Source organism: Pipistrellus hanaki (genome assembly GCF_964339955.1).
Source record: "Pipistrellus hanaki genome assembly, chromosome: 14".
Classification (NCBI taxonomy): Eukaryota; Metazoa; Chordata; class Mammalia; order Chiroptera; family Vespertilionidae; genus Pipistrellus; species Pipistrellus hanaki.
Window position 1 is genome coordinate 36976501 of NC_140516.1, and position 17765 is coordinate 36994265.

The 17765-nt window shown below is 37.1% G+C and overlaps 1 protein-coding gene and 1 pseudogene across 5 annotated transcripts in view; both read right to left on the reverse strand.

The window, feature by feature from the left end:
- The window catches only part of HPSE2 (heparanase 2 (inactive)), a 438368-nt gene that overhangs the window by 263812 nt on the left and 156791 nt on the right, over nucleotides 1–17765 (reverse strand). The window lies entirely within an intron of this gene.
- Nucleotides 9613–9828, reverse strand: LOC311632517 (small nuclear ribonucleoprotein G-like; annotated as a pseudogene). The gene has a single exon. The product of its transcript is annotated as a small nuclear ribonucleoprotein G-like (transcript).

The following is a 17765-nucleotide window of genomic DNA, read 5'->3' on the forward strand; positions in this document are numbered from 1 at the left end:
TTTGAGTAAGACCCCTCAAATAAAAGATCAGGCCTCCTAAGCAACACAGATACTACTACTAAGGGTCCTTTGGATTTGTTAAGGGTTTTCTGTTTTGTTTTTATTGAGCCCTGTGATGGATTTAGATATATAATTTTGCAGGTAGGAGCTAGAACTAACCTCAATAAATCTGCATAAGTGATGAGAAACTGAGAACTTCTCATAGAAAACCTAGTAAAGAAAGAAGCCAAGAAAGCAGATTTGTACATGGAGAAAAAACAAGGAAAGAAAATTGTTGATAGTTGCAAGGCTATGGAGAAACTGAAGAGTAGAAATATCTGATAAGGGTTTTGGAGGTGTTGCTATGGAATAAATGATATAAACTCCTCTGCTTTTTCAGGAAATCTGCAACAAAGTATATTGTTTGCTGGTGCTTTAAAGTGAGTGAATTTAGAAGAGCTGATGAGAAGTTTCCATTAGGTGCTAAATTTTATATTCATAACTATTCAGAGATGCAAATGTTAAACAGCTGACTTGGGGATGCTCCAGAAAAAGAAGGATAATACTGGAAATTTTTAAAAAGTAAAAATGCTGCCGGAACCGGTTTGGCTCAGTGGATAGAGCATCGGCCTGCGGACTGGAAGGTGGGGGCTGTGCAGGAGGCAGCTGGTCAATGTTTCCCTCTCATTGATGTTTCTAGCTCTCTATCCCTCTCCTTTCTCTGTAAAAAAATCAATAAAATATATATTTTTTTAAGTAAAAATGCTGGCAGAGCAGGAGTAGACATATTTGCCATGCTGCCTCAAAGTACATAAAGGAAACACTAGAAGGTAAGTCCAGGACTTAGAAATTGTTTTCTTAATTTGTTAGGGAAAAAGAAGATAAATTATGTAGAGTAAAGGCTAAAAAATATACTTTGGTATGAACAGAGCTGTGGCCTACAAGAATTGGGAAATGCCTACTTAGTTCCATAGAGTACATTAAATAAACCTATCTGTATTTTTTGTTTTGGGTTTTGTTTTTGTGTTTCCACTCAAAGTATCAAAATTAATATCTTAATCTCTGGGATCAGACTAAAACCTGAAGACAGAGCATAACACCTGAAAGTTGCTGTAAGTTTAGACAAAAAAACATCTATAGAAAAATAAATATCCTCTTAGTGTCCATATTATCTGTGAAAAAAAACATAATCAATTTATCTAGTTAAAACTTTAGGATGAAAAATATCTGAAAAGTTTTTTTTGAGGTTATCAATATTAAGATATACAAAATGAAGAATTTTATAAAGACATTTATAGACTATTTTAGTCCTTCTAAGACTATTTTTGCCATGAGCTTTTATATTTATCTATCATAAATCTGCCACATGGCTTTTCTTTTATATATATATATATATATATATATATATATATATATATATATATATATATATATATATATTTATTGATTTTTACAGAGAGGAAGGGAGAGAGATAGAGAGTTAGAAACATCGATGCGAGAGAGTCATTGATCAGCTGCCTCCTGCACACCCCCTACTGGGGATATGCCCACAACCAAGGTACATGCCCTTGACAGGAATTGAACCTGGGACCTTTCAGTTCCCAAGCCGACGCTCTATCCATTGAGCCAAACCGGTTTCGGCTGCCACGTGGTTTTTCAAAAATAAGATTGAAGAAGAAATATTGTAAATATTTGTATAATCTATATATGAATTATATGCACAGATAATCCAAAACTCATAAGGTAAAACCTTATTTGCTTAGACTAAATAAAAGGCTTGACAATCTGATATAGTAGAATATATTTAATAAAAATTTTTACTTTCACATATGCCCAACTCCATATATATTTATAGAGCATCTATTATGTACAATGCCTTAACACAGAGAAATACATAATTTCTAGCCAGAAAGAGTGAAAGGTCTACCAGGGAACAGAAGAGACATATGCTAATGACTCAGATACAAAGCCTACTAAGAGAAGAGCACCATAGGAAACTCCTGCAGAGTTATGAAGATTGAAAGGAGAGAGATAAAAAGATTCATTCGAATGGCTTTTGAGATTCATCCATTCAACAAAGAGTTACATGAACATGAGCTCCTAACATAATCCAGGCTTAGTGCTGGATACTGGGATGGCCCAATGAGCAGATTTACCAGGCATGGAGATTAGAGAGTAATGAAAGGGTTGAGAGGATTGGAAAAAGCACAAGAAAAGATGGGTGTATTTAATGAAGAGACAGCCAGGTATGGCTCCTAGAGTATTTCCTTAATTCAGCAGCAGAGAATGAGACTCCAGAATATATATATTTTAAGCAGGGGAGTGATAGATTTAATCATTAATTTGGAAGATATATTAGTATAACTAGTTGCTTAAAAACAGTTTCCAAATCTCAATGGGTTTAATTTGAAATTAGTCAGATTCATATAAAAAATACAATATAGCCAAATCCTTCTCAACCCTCTGTTTTCCAAAGAAAGCACAGCAAAAATGATCGTTTGGAGTTCTCTGTAAATTTCTAATAATAGCATAAAGGAATGCCTCAGTGCTGGCTATCAAAAATGTCACAAATTTCAAATGATTACAATGCTAAACAATGAGACTTCTTGAATAACAAAATCTACAAAATTACCTCTGATAATGCTCTATAGAACACAAATGCAATATAAGTTAATTTTTGTAAGGCCAAAACAGGAATCATAGTATCAGCTTTAATATTGCATGAATACCAGGATTGGATCTCAATTTCTTTAAGTTTTTAGCACCCTCTGTTTCTGCAGTGGGAGGGAAAAAATGATATTATCCACTAGCTCTGTTGTGTGAAATAACTAAATAACATGGGTAACGAGGTCTAAGACATGAAAAGTGCTAAATTTAATTATTTATTATTAGCATCTCCTCCCCATGCAGATGTTTCTGATTTAAAAATATGAACCATGTGGACAACATAGGATTAGTGAGTCTAGCAAATAGAAGCAAGAATAGACAGAGAGGCATTATGAAAGCCATGGTGTCAGGAATGAAAACATCTGAGGTGTGGCAAGAGTTCAAAAGTAAATTAGGATTAATCCAAGAAATATTCACAGGGATAAGCTTTCAAGAAAAACAATTTGGCAGACCAGAAATGAACAACAACAACAAAAAAAAAATGAAAAAGGAGGAAGGGCAGAAATTATACAATCTTGAAGAGTTAAAGGGAGAATCTACCAAAGGAGGAGTACGAGAAGCCACATGGAAGAGAGGTTAAAAAACAAGCATTTGTCAAGCTTGGTGCAAATGTACCCTCTGGAAAACAGGAAGAAATGTAAGCCTTGGTTAAAAAATATATATATTATATTATATTATATTATATTATATTAATTATATTTTCTGGATATATATATATGTGTCCAGAAAATACAATTAATATAATTAAAGCAATTTAAAAAGAAAAATGGAAACACAAAAAGACCAGCTGCAGAAATTAATAGACAGACCTTTAAACACATGTGCACAAGCACACAAAACACATCAAAACACATCAACATGAAGATAATTTCCAAAGAAAGCCCAGCAGTACATGGTAATCAGCCCTGCTGAATTTAGTAAATAGATCCATCTTTCCATTATCTCTACATTTATTTTCCATTGGAGTCTGATCACTTACATTCTCATAGTTAAGGGAAATTGTTTCAGAATAACTTTTAGTCAGAGTCACTACTCAGAAATCACCTTTCCTAAAGTCAGAAAAGGACAAAATTTTTGTGTATACTTATTTTAAAACTAGAGGCTCAGTGCAGGACATTCCTACACTGGGGAGGGGGTCCCTCAGCCAAGCCATGCCTTCTCACAGTCCAGAACCCCTCGGAGGCAAGAGAGGCTCCCACCACTGCCACTGCACACTAGCCCACATTGAGTGCTGCCCCCTGGTGGTCAGTGCATATCACAAGACCAGTTATTCAGCCATTTAGTTGGTTTGCATATTAGCCTTTTATTCTATAGGATGATAATTGACTCTCCCATTTTTTAAATTAGGAAGTTAAGGAAAAACATGTGAGTTTCAATGACAGAAGAAACCATAGTGGAATCAGATAGATCCCACCTCACCTCTTAATTTATCTATTATGACCTTAAGTAAGTAGTGAAATTCTCTGAGCTTCAGTGTTCTCACCAGTAAAATGGGAATAATATCCTCTGTTTGAGGATTATGTAAGAGAAGGTATGTTAAATACAAATCTGACACATATTAAGTGATCAATTAACCTCTCCTTTTCTCCTCTAAAAACTCATTAGCATTAACATGCTGAAATACATAATTCATTTATATATCTATATTGTTTCTCTACAATCCATAATGACTTAGTAAACCTCCTATTAACTATAAACAAGGCATTTCTTCAACAAAACCAAGGAATTGTGGGAATCCAATTAAATTTGATACTTCTTTCAATCTGGAATTGCTTAAAAGATATGTGAAAACTAGTCATTTGGAGCCACATCCTCAGAATTAGTAATCTCGCCAGTGATACCAGTGTCACTTTTCCCTTCTGAAACAAGGCTTTTTGTTTTAGACTTTTTTTTTTCTCTTGCCCAATCACCAATAAAAATGAACTGAAAATGAAATTGATTCAGTCATATAGCTGAATTTATTTTTGTTCTTAAATTTTTATCCTTGGACTTGCTCTGCAACATTAATAGCTGGTATCTGTGGGCAAGGTCCAAGTAAGAAGAAGAAAGAGAACACAAAAAGAAGACACAAACAGCTGGATGACAGCAAAGTAGACTGCAAAAGGCACTAGCCCAGGGAATCAAGTATTCCAAGTTAATCTTGGACAAATTACTTCACTCCTCTGGACCTCTGTTTGATAATAGAATAATATTCCAAGAGTTCCTGTCAAACTCCAAAATTCTAGACTAACTATGGGGTATCTTTTGCTTTTATTAAATTAACAAAACTGAGAGGAGGGTTTAATGCAGGGAGTGGGAGAGGAATGCATAAACTTTTCTAAAGTTCAAAGCTTAGGTGGAGAATCATTTACAAATCAATATGACTCTTTAGATGAGTAATTTGATAAAATACATCCAGAACATGAGACTCACATAATGGTTCAAAGTTGCAGTCTCTAGTTTTAGATTGACAGTGTTTCAATGCCCATTTAGTTAGATTGTTTAATGATAAAATAAAAGTAATAATGTAATCTTTACAATAACCTCTGTGGGGTTCCAATAAAGACCTGATCCACCCTATACCACTCATAACCTGGCACATGGGAAGCACTGAAGACGTATAAATTATTATTTTAATGATGGGGCCCAGTGCACACATTTGTGAACCTTGAGAAGAACTGTGGGCCACGAGGCTGTAGTAGGCACAGGGGCAAGACTTGGCCCATCTTCTATGCCCCTGCCTGGCCTATCCCCCTCTGGCCCCTGGTCTTCTGTCTGCCAGCAGCCCAGCTCCCACTCCCACACACTGATGATGCCAGCCACACTTGTACCTGCCTCTGGCACAGAGTGATTGGGGCTGGTGCCATTAGCAGGTGAGAGCAGTGGCTGCTGCCCAATCGCCCCTCAGGAGCAGGGGGAGGGAGTGAAGCCCTCAGAGTCTATCAGGGCCGGAAGCTGCTGCTCACACCCACTGATGGTGCTGAGCAACTGGTTCCAGCGCCAGGCACCCACAGTGAGTGCGAGCGGTAGCTCCAGCACTGGCTGTGGGTACAAGTGGGGCCGGCGCTGGTAGTGGGTGCAAGTACTAGGCAGTACTAGGCTGATAGTGGGGCAGGCTGGCCGGCCAACCTCTGAGTCCCCTCCCCCGGCCCGGCCAGATTGGGCCCCAATCAGGGTGGGCTGGCCAGATCCCACCACTGCACTAATTCGTGCACTAGGCCTCTAGTTATGTAATAAATGTTTATAACAAATACATTGATAATGCAGTGGCACTGAAGATAAGAAAAGAGATTACCATGAATAAGATGGGATTGAGTGGATATGGAATTTAAGGAAGATGCAAAAAGCGGGAAAACTCTATACTTAGCAACTGACTTTGTTCTCTGTAATAAATGTCTCTAATATCAGCCCAGTGAATTGTTAACATCTGCCTCAGCTAGATACCATGCTCCACAGAACATAATTCTCTAGCAATTCCATTTGGTATGAGTTTAAGTTTCTCTTCTTTTTATATCTCCCTTTTCTTTCTTATATCTTAGCTAAAGAAGCTTTATTCAAAGATTTCAGACATTCAAAAGAAATGTACTGAAGAATTATATTAAATAATTTCTAGCCAAAATAGAGTTATAATCTAATTAAGCAACAACATTGCAAAATGTTAAAAAAAAAAAAAAAAAAAGAATCCCATCTCTTTATACTGAAACCTTGAGTAGCCTATAGAGGTCCTCTAATCAAATTGAGATTATTCAAGTCACTGCCCCTAAAGCTTGCATATTGTACACATTGGAAGTAAATCAACAGTTTAAATTATTTATCTTCTTTAATGGTAGAATTGTTGAAATGAGCTGTGGGACAGAAATCGTTTGTAATCTATCTTCATGTAATGAAGTATATTTTGTGTAAATCTCCATAGCCTCTTATGGTATCTAGTGCATGGGAGAGGCAAAGCAGGGCCCAGAAATGCTTTGAAAAATAATTGGCCTCAGAGAAGACTGAAATTTTATCAGAAAATACTATCATAAAAACACTTTATTTGTGATTAAAAAAAACTGGTCTAAAATTTTCCCAAATGAGCAGCCCAAATGCCACTGACAGAGCCCGGGGATGTGAACCACTGAGTGCCCACCATAGCTTTCAAATGCCTGAATCAGAGCAAATAAAGTGAAATTAAAGTTTTCATTGGAGCCTGTCTGTAAAATGAATCTTCAAAAATTTTTAAACCAATCTCTTGAAAGGAAACAATTTAAGAAATTAAAAAGAAGGGGTGCTTCCTTAATAAAAGTGAGCAAAGTACCATACTTAATGACTGGTGGAACTTCAAATCCACAAATAATTGAGGGGAATAAAGTAAGCAGTTAATTTTGTTTGTTTGTTTGTTTCTCATAAGATCAGTGAGAGAAGTGAAATTTTAGTAGGTGAAAATGGAGTACTTAAGCATTATGAGGCCTAGAGCTATTCAACAAAAATAAAAGGCAAAACAAAACAGAAAGCACTATAATTTCTCAAACCCACACAACTTAGCGTCAGTTGAAGCCTTAATCTTCTGAGAAGAAAACATAAAATAAAAATTAAGATTGCTCCAATATGTTGCCTAAAGGCCAAGTAGCAAACACTTCTTAATCCAGGCCAGACACATTTACATAGTAACTTGCTATAACATCAGATCTGTGTCTGATCTTCTTACATAGAGAATGAATGTTTATTAAGAAATCAACCTAATGGAAGCTGAGAAATCTGAGCTGTGGCAGCACTAAGATACTGCCCTCTACAGTCAAGGGCAAAGGGAGAAGAGCATAGAAGATGGACATCCATCTTCCATCAAACTAAAGCTAATTTTATCACATTTCAGATGCTCTGCTACCTAAACATTTAAAGAATAATGGAAGATAGCTATGCTATAGACCATACCCCAAGGCCAGGCCCCTATAGCAAAGATCAATTTAAAAACAAACAAACAAAAAAAAAATACATTCTAAAACTTCCCAAGATTTAAAAAAAAATTTCAAAAGTGTATACACAATATAATCTCAACAATACAGAAAATTTTATGCACTAAAAAAATGGAAGAAAACATGTTATCATTATTTTTACCTTTTGATGATAACATTTTTTTCTCCTACATACTTCTATATACCTCAATAAGCTTTGAAACAATTTTTATATTTTTCTTTATACACCTCTAAAATTTTTAATATTTTCTACAATGAGCAAGCATTAGTTTTATAGCAAGAAAATAAATGTTAAAATACTTTTTTAAATGAGAAGCAGGGAAAGGCTTAATTCTAAGGGGATAATTCTAGAATCTTCTCTAGAGTGTCATAGTTAGAACTAAAATCTGTGATCATGATTTAAAAACATAACCAACGACTAACACTTCACATGCCCCAGTCTCTGGTCTTCTTATTTTTGCTTTTCCTTTGTGCAAACTCCATAAAATGCTAACAGTAATCTCATTCTATGAAAAGGGTGTGTGAGAAGAAAAGAAAGAGAGTAACTTGCACTTGTGAGAGGAAGAGTGTTTGAAAAAGTTAACTACAAGGAATGTCTGAAATTTCCAGAGAAATAGTCACAGGAAAAAATGCATATAAAACTCCAAATGAGATACAACAGAGGCTGGCCTTACCAACAGGGAGGAAAGTATGAAAAGATTATAATAGACAAGAGAGAGTAGAGTAGCAGGAAACATACAAACTTCGTATGGTGTGTTTTTTTTTTCACATAGGATTCACAACATTCCTCAGAAAATTCAATTTAGTTGCCCTGTTCTAGCTTACTAACCAGAACCAATTTAATTTTAAATCTACGCACAGAGCCAAGGGGGAAAAAATATTTTGCAATTACTTTTAGCTCCCTCTTGGAAGGCAGAATAAGACTTAACCAGTTCTGTTCGGGCTGCAATAAACAGCCAGGTTTGTCAGAGACCTAAATGGTGTCCTTTACTTGAAGATTAAAAAAAGAGAAAATTCTGTAACAATTACTTGCTTTGTTTAACAACTTAATGGGAGTGAGTTTTGAGAATGTGACAAATTGCTTTTGATTTATCTACACAGGGCATGAAATACTGATGCAAGAGAGCAATTTGTTACATAGACAATGTCTACCTCTTGCTATAAATCTGCCCACTGGCACACTCTATTTGACACCCAGTTAGGTGATTTTTGAAGAACTAGTTTATTACTGCATTTATTGTAATAAAGAGCAGAAAACTGATATATGCCTTTCTTGCTGCTTCTCAGCTACCAGGAACATGTTTCTCAGATATCAGTCTATGCAAACACTTCTTAGTTTTATGTTCTATTATGACAGATAGGTAAACAAGCTGATAAAATCAAGCACTTTCAAAAAGGAAAAGTTATCATATTCATGTATGCCCTAACTTGTCACGAAAACTTCAAATAGTTTCTGGCTCTGCTTACCATCTGCACAGATTTATTCCAAATAACATAACCAAGTTTGTTTCTTGATTTCTTTCAACATAAATAGAATCATTAACTTTTGGAAGTGTTTATATTCTGCGAGATAATCAGATCATCTATTCTGATTAGCCTTAACACATAGGTCTGGACCTTGCCTTTACACTGGGCTCACCCGTACTCCCCATACTCCCCATCTCAGTCAACCCTTTCCACATTGGCAGGGCTGTAGCATCTATCTTCACCAGGCCTCCTACTAGGAGGAAATGAGGCTGCTATAGGTCTGACTGGAGTTCCTCTTGGGCTATACCTGTCTTTATTAAAAGCAAAATATAGGTCTCACATGGGCAGTTGGCAACTATGTCAGATTGTGCCAGGTTTTTTTATTCTTATTGTTTTGGTGGGGAATATAGAGAAAGATGAGGCTTTTTTTTTCTACTCCAAAAGTTTATTTAACAAAAAGTTCAGTATGAAAATGTACATGACCAAATTTTCATATTGTAAAACAGGTGCTGTGGAGAGGAGACATGTGGATGCAGTTGATTTCTCTGGTAAACAAAGCCATTCTTTAAACTCATTCCAAGGCTTCTAATATAATTATATTATTTCCTCATATTACCACCATTCTATTATTGTTCTGTTGCCCAGTATTTGCCATCTCCACACATTCATCTATCACAAGATTCATAAAGGGATCAAATCCCTATATTAATCCTTGGACATGTCCGCCACCACTTAATTTCAGTGATAATTTCTTGTCCATATGTGTTTTTAACTCAAGGGGGTAAGCTTTGCTAATGATGTCTACTCAGAGAACTCAAAACATGCTTCCAAATGAAATTTATCCCTCATGCTTGGAGGAAGCCATTTATAAATGTACACAAATACAGATCCCAATTTTATCATGGTCTGTTTAAATGCATCCTTCCCACCACCACAATTCACTTTTAGCTGGTTAGATTTGAGAAAGAACCATTAGCATTTTCAATAGAAATAATTCTTATAGGCAAATTAAGAATGAATCAGTAAAATTCTAACTATATATAGTAGATATTCAATAAATATGACAGTGATTCAGAACTTAATTCTGTATGCCACCTCTTATGGAAGTTGGTATCATCAGATTCCTAGATTGAGTGGAAAACAACTCAGCAATATAAATTACAGAAGAAATCTTCAGGGGTTTAGATGGGAATAATTCTGAAATAAATCTTGAAATAGAGCTATTCCAGAGCACTAACTCCTACCTTCAAATCCTATTTCCACTAGTTAACATCTCTGAATATCAAATTATTCATATTTTAAAAGAATCTAATATTTTCTACTACCTCATAGAGCTGTTCTGAGATTATGTCACCTGAATGAGCACTCAATAATTGGCATCTGCTCTTTACTTTCTTTCCTTGTGGATTGTTTTTACCTATCACTATAAACTAAAAGATAAATGAATGAGTGAATAAGTGAAATGATAAATGAAACCAAAAATAAATATGTAGCAATTCTTGTAAAAGAGGGCATCTGGTAGGCATCTAGCAATAGAGTTTAATTTCTTTTCTGTTCCTCTTTCTAGTGACAAAACCTACCAGGAATTTTAATGAAGAGCAGTCATACATCACTAATGACATTATTTTGGAAGATATAACCCAATATAATTATCCAAGTACAAGTTATATGAAAATGAATATGATATGTCAGGGCCATGCTTGCCAGGTAACTCAAACCCTCAAATCTTGCCTATTGCATCATCATTTTATATAAATATATGTGATACACATAAGAAGACAAGTAAGGCAACTGCTCTCAAATAATGAAAATCAGTAAGATGTAAATAGCATCAACAAGTCCTTTTAATGAATACTGTAACTGAGTTTTCTTAATGTTCTTTAAACATATATTCATTTACATCCTATTTCACAAATATTTGTTCAAGGAGACTCTGTGATAGACATTGTGGGCAATACAAGGAGTGTAACTCAATTTTGGTTCAGTTCACCAATATTTATTGAGCACCTTTCATGGGCCAACAACCACTGTGCTAGGGGCAAGGATTATAAATATAAATAAAACACAACCTGGCCCATTATGGAAAGGGTACAAATAACTATAATACAAAACATGGAGCTTCCAATTGCAGATGAAGGGTCAGTTCTGAACAGAAATCCAGAAAAGCTTCAAAGAGAATATGATACCTGACTAGATATTTAGTAGCAGTGTGTCAAGTGGATACAAAAAAGTGCAGTTTAGACAAAGAAAGGTGTATATACACAGGCAGGCAATAAACAGATCTATGATTGGTTCCATAGTACTAGAAGATAGAGCACATGGAGAAAAATTGAAGGAGAAAAGTTTAGTAAGCAGGAGCGTGGGGTTTCCCTCCTCTAAAGTCAGGTCACATTTGTGTTTTGTACTGTACAGAAGGTGAATCAAACACCAACAAGACAGAGGCAAAGAGAACAGATGGAAAGCTACTAAAATAATCAAAGGAAGTAAGGATGAGAGAACTGCCCTAATCTAATAGCACAGGGAAATGGAAAGAATACATTTTAAATATATTCAAGAGACAGGATTATCATTTTAGATCAATTAATATTTATGGAAAAGTGAAAATGAAAAGTACAAAAGTATTCTTCCTAAGCACATCAGAACATAAATTTGAAGCATTTAAAAAAATTATTCAATATTAGATACCAAAATGGCAAAGCTATAGCAAATTCCAGAAATAAAGTAAAAATAAAAGGCCACAGATATGGTGTATAGAAAGAAAAGGAGGAAGGGGTTTTATTAGACAATGCATTTTGATGCTAGGGGATATATTTTTAGGGAAAATTACTCAACTTCTTGGTTCATTTGACACTAGCAGTAAATTTTAGGAAAATACCCCAGTTTAGCAATGCAAATGTATGTAACTGTAGCAGACATGGATATGGTCCACTCAGCTCTCATCCCTTCAAGAGAATCTGCTGCTTGAAGCACAGCTAGCTGTCTGACAGCCTCCAGCTGTTGTACTTTTAGATCTACTGCAGTGTTCCCTCTGAGGTCATGCTCCCCACCCTACCCTTTACCCTCTGACCCACATGCTGCTCCCAGGCAATGACTAAGTACAGAAGGTGAAAAGAGCTAGGCCAAACCCCCTAACACAAATTTATTTAATGGGGAATGTTTTCCTAAAAACTCCCATCAGCCAGGCCAAGACCTTCTCAGAACTGCTTTGTGGACTGAAGCTCTTCCTGCCCAATTTTCTTTCCTTCTGCACCTTTCACAACTGTCAGACCTGCATAACTCTCTGAAGGCTCTCCCTGCCTACTCTTGATCCTTTCCTCTTTACCCTTAATGGGTATTTCTCCAAATAAACTCGTACATGTCTAATTCCTATCTTGGTGTCTACTTCTCAGAGGACCTAAACTGACACAGTAGTTTAAGTTAAATTTATGAAGAATAAGAATCACAAGGAAACCTGATGTCTTCTGCTGAGAATCTCACACCTAAACCATCTCTTGGAGACAGAAATGTAGCTGGTTCTCAGGATTTTCAAGACATTACACAATGACTCAGTGTTTAACAGCCCTCACAGTCAGACATTTTATTTTTAATGACTTACCCATCTCCCTTGGGCTATATGTTTCATTCTAAGTTCCAGAACATCTTTTACTAACATTTCATATAATTGAATTAAACTTCCCATAAAAAAAAAATGGATAACTAAATATAGTGAAAACTCTATGCATAAGAATTTTGTCTTGAATCAAGTAAATTCTCAACTTAAATAATCAGTCTTCTCTTTGAGCCCCAAGGGCACAAGCAATTCAGGCATACAGCAGAGTTCTCTGGAGTACAGTGTTCATCCGCTTCTCAAGAGAATTTGCCTTTCCTGCTGCGAGCAGCTTCATCCAGCTGTCAGGAGAATATTTGGATGACACTGCCTCAAAGTCAACACACAAGAATTTCTAGTCAAGGGAGGCAGTCTTGCATGATAGTTAAGTGTACAGACTCTGTACTCCTACATACTTGTGTCCACTAGGTGCTCAAACTGGGTAACCTTCAGCACAAATTTTTTCCTCTCTGATTCTCAATTAACTTCATTTATAAACGGATTATAGTAATAGAACCTACCTTTGTGCTTATTGTGAGAATTAAATGGGCCAAGGCAAATAGAGTATTTAGTACAGTTCCTTGTATATATATTGAGTACTCAGTAACTGAAAAATGCTATTATTTATGTCATTTTCATCTATGTGAACATCTGCTCTGGGATTGAACAGAGTTGCTCTCCACTTTGGAGAAGCCAGTTACCATATAAAGTGATCAGCCTCTTTTTTTTTACTAGAAAGCTGAGAAGCTATGTAAGTGGCCACACATTAAGGCTCAGCCTCCACTCACAGCAGTAAAGGGGAAGCTGGCCCCTCTCTGCATAAAGGGCAGACAGCTGGAGAGGGCCAAAAGAGGGATTACCAAAAGATTACAATGGTCAGGGGAAAGCTGAAATAACTATTTTGACAGACAATTTGTGCTCCAATTACCATCTAAATGTTCATGGTAAATAAAGATCCATAAAAACACATGTGTAAAACCCCAACTTTAGTGACTGGGCTTTGCATGGTTCATTAGCACATGCTCTCTTGCCCAACTGTGACATCACTTATCAGCACAACCTTGTCTTTTCAAAGTCTGTTCTCTAGCAGTGGGATCCAGAATCCTGTGAGGAAATGTTCTAAAATCAGTGCAATCACAGACCTCCTCCCATGATTGCAGGAGAATTTTATTAAGGGAACAATTTCCATGATGTTCTGTCACCTATCCTTATGCTCCTCTTTTAAGGTAAGGGTTAATAACTATAAATTAGTATGTGACAATTTGGGGAGAAAGATTTGTGTGCTAGATACAAGTAATCAGCTGTAAGGAAAGCCCTAAATCCAGGACCTCTATGGCATTCCTAGAGATTCTGTGAACTACCTAATATCCTTTAATTTATGCTTAAACTAGCTAGACTGGTTATGTAGTTTCAACTATGAATCCAAACTGATAATGTCTAGATAATGTCTTATTTGATATAATTTGATTTATTATATTTGATTTTGATATAAAGACAAGGATTCAAGTCCCAGCTCTGCCATTGATCCTGTTATTCTGAACAAGCCATTCAGTCTCTCTAGATCTCATTTCCTCATCAGTACATGAGCAAACAATACTATCTTCCTTATAGAGTAGTTGAGAAGTAATAGAGATAATGTATATCATGTTTACAGCACAGGACTTAATATATAGTTTGTGCTCATAAAAAGTGCTCAACTATTATGATTATCAGACTTGACAAGATAGAGTATTCTGATTCTTTGTAATTCATCCTTACTTCCTAGTGAAAAGTGGGGTGTCCAAGAGCCTAATAAATTGAAGGTAAGCTACAATCAGGCTAAGCAAAAGAGATGTATTTGCCTTCACTTTAGGGGTATCCCACTCTAAAAAACAGGATGAATGAACAGAAAAGAAGAGGATTTCACAATCATTGTGCACAAACATGGCAATAACATGAAACTAACAAACTATGAGAAGGGAACAGGAAAGAAAAAAGGGGAACAATGGAGAACAGATTAAAGATGAAGCACCTATCTGAATCATTTTCTATGAAATATAAGGAAAACTAAAGGGAACAGAAATGATTTGCTCCCTCCTCAGGGCTCTTAGTGCATCCATGATTGACAAAGTGTAACATTATTTCTGATGATGGAATATGCCTGTACAACAAGGATAGGTTGTAATCATACTTTTTATATTACAAACTAGAGGCCTGGTGCATGAATTCATGCACAGGTAGGGTCCCTCAGCCTGGCTGCTGACCGGGGCCGATCAGGGCCATCTTGCCTAGTCCTGATGTGGCTGATGGGAGCCGGACAGCCAGGGAGGAACCGCAGGAGGCTGGCAGGCTGGAGAGGGACTGCAAGAGGGTTCCAGGGCATGTCCAGCCCTCTCATCCAGTCCTGATGGTCCAAACCCCAGCAGCAAGCTAACTTGCCAGTTGGAGCATCTATCCCCTGGTGGTCAGTACACATCATAATGACTAGTCAAGCATTCAACTGGTCGACAGATCAGTCGGACCTTTAGCATATTACACTAGGAAGAAGAGTGGGAGAGTTGGGTCAATATAACGCAAAACAAGGTTGAATTTATGAACAGAATTAGGAACTTAACTCTATGTCTATGTGCCTGGATAAGCACTGAAAATATAGATGCAAATTATAAATAAGATATGACTTTTTCTTCAGGAAACTCAGATTCTAGGGCAGGGGTCCTCAAACTTTTTAAAGTGGGGGCCAGATCACGGTCCCTCAGAGAGCTGGAGGGCCGGACTATATGAACTACTAATTCCTACTGTACCACCTTGGCTGCGCTCACTGCCCAAAAAACCTAGCGGGCAGGATCAGACTCCCCTGGGGGCTGCATGTGGCCCGCGGGCCGTAGTTTGAAGACCCCTGTTCTAGGGTCTGATATTATGTAAGCAGCTAATTGTTTAAGTTCTACAGTCAAGCTACTGATTACACTGGCTGCTCCTCTAGCTGAATGATTTTTCTCCTAGATAAGCACATGGTTAACTCCCTAACCTCTTCAAATCATTGTTTAAGTGTTAGTTTCAATTAAATATACTATGTCTACTCTAAAATGATATATCCTACCTACAAATTTAGAGTCCCCAAACCCCTTTACACTGCTCTACTTTGTTTTTCTATAGCATTAATTAGTTTTAATTAAAATTTTCATTGAGATCATTGTAGATTCATGTGCAGTGTAGAGAAATAATACAAAGAGATCCCATGTACCCTTTACACAGTTTCCTCAAAAGGTAACATCTTTTGAAACTAAGTAGGATATGGACATCGATATAGTCAAGTTACAAAACATTTTTATCATTACAAGGATCCTTCACATTATCCTTCTTTGCTATTTCCCTCTCTTCCAATTTTATCCATGGCAACCACTAATCTGTTCTCTGTTTCTGTGATTTTGTAACTTCAAGAATCTATATATATAAAAGCCTAAGTGAGCGGTTGACCATTTAACTGCTCAACAAGTTGACTGGTAGCTGTGACACACACTGACAACCAGGGGGCAGATGCTCAATGTAGGAGCTGCCTCCTGGTGGTCAGTGTGCTTCCACAGAGGGAGTGTTGCTCAGCTGACCAACAGGTGCCAGATGCCATGCTCATAGCTGGTGAACACTGCGGTGGCTGCACAACTGTCTCCCACAGACATTCCCCCTGTAGGCCCCTCCCCCATCCAGACTGGGACTAGATGGGTACTACTTCTCAGTCATGGATATGCCAGTATCACCCTAGGAAGGGTGTGTGGAGACCACAGTGGAGTGGCACTGAGCCTACTGAGCAGTGGTGGCGGCAGACACAGCAGGGCCAGGATGAGTAGGAATGGTGTGGTGCCCAGCCCACATTCCTTCCCAGCTGCTTGTCACTGATGCACTACTACATCCCTCAGGGGGATATAGGACTGCCAGTTTTGGCTGATTCCCGCAGGCCAGGCCCAGGGACCCCACCAGTGCACAAATTCATGCACTGGGCCTCTAGTGTTATATAAATGGAATCATTCATCTGACAGGTGTGTAATAGTGCCCCATTGTAATTTCAATTTGTATTTCCCCACTATTCATGGCATTGAACATCTTTTCATACAATGATTTGCCATCTGCATATCCTCTTCATATGAAGTACCAGTCATGTTTTTTTGGTTAATTTTCTAACTGGGCCTAGATTGTTTGAGTTTTATTATTCAGTTTTGAGAGTTCTTTGTATACAATCATTCTTCAGTATCCAAAGGGAATTGATTCCCTGTGGATACCAAAATCCAAGAATGCTCAATCCTTTATATAAAACTAGAGGCCTGGTGCATGAATTCATGCATGAATAGGGTGTGGCTGACCCGCCCCAATCGGGGCCAATTAAGGCAAGAGGCCACAGGAAGTTGGCCAAATGGCTCCACCCCCAATCAGGGTGTTCGGGACCTATTGGGGATAGGGGCCACAGGTGGTTGGCAGCCAACCTCACCCCTGTTGGGGACCAATTGGGGGCCAGATCAGGTTAGTTGGCTGCTACAGTGTGCATCATAGTCACCAGTCGTTTTGGTCGTTCTATTTGTTCTGCCGTTCTGGTCACTGGGCTTTTATATATATAGATAGTATTTGCACATAGGCTACAGCAATTATGGCTACACATCACTTTACTTGTATGGATTCACATAGTGCTCAGTGAGTGAATTAAAGTTTTCGAATTTTTTTTTTCTAGAATCTTTTTTATCCACACTTGGTTGAATCTGTAGATGAGAAACCACAAATACAGAGAGGTGACTGTATATTTCATTTTGTCAGATATGTGATCTGCACCAACAAAACAAAGAGAAAACCTAATGAATATGACAATATATTTGCCAATGATACCTTTGATAAGAGGTTAATATCCAAAATTTATAAAGAACTGATGCTACCCAACACCAAAAACAAACCATCCAATTAAAAAATAGGCAGAAGGCCAGATAAAGAGCTTCACAGACAAGAAAAAGCTAAAAGAGTTCATTACCACCAAACCAGTATTATATGAAATGCTGAATGGTATTCTCTAAGAAGAGAAAGAAAAAGGTAAAGATAAAAAATTATGAACAAAAAAAGTGACAACAAATACATATCTATCAACAAGTGAACCTAAAAATCAAATGAATAAAAAACCTAATGAA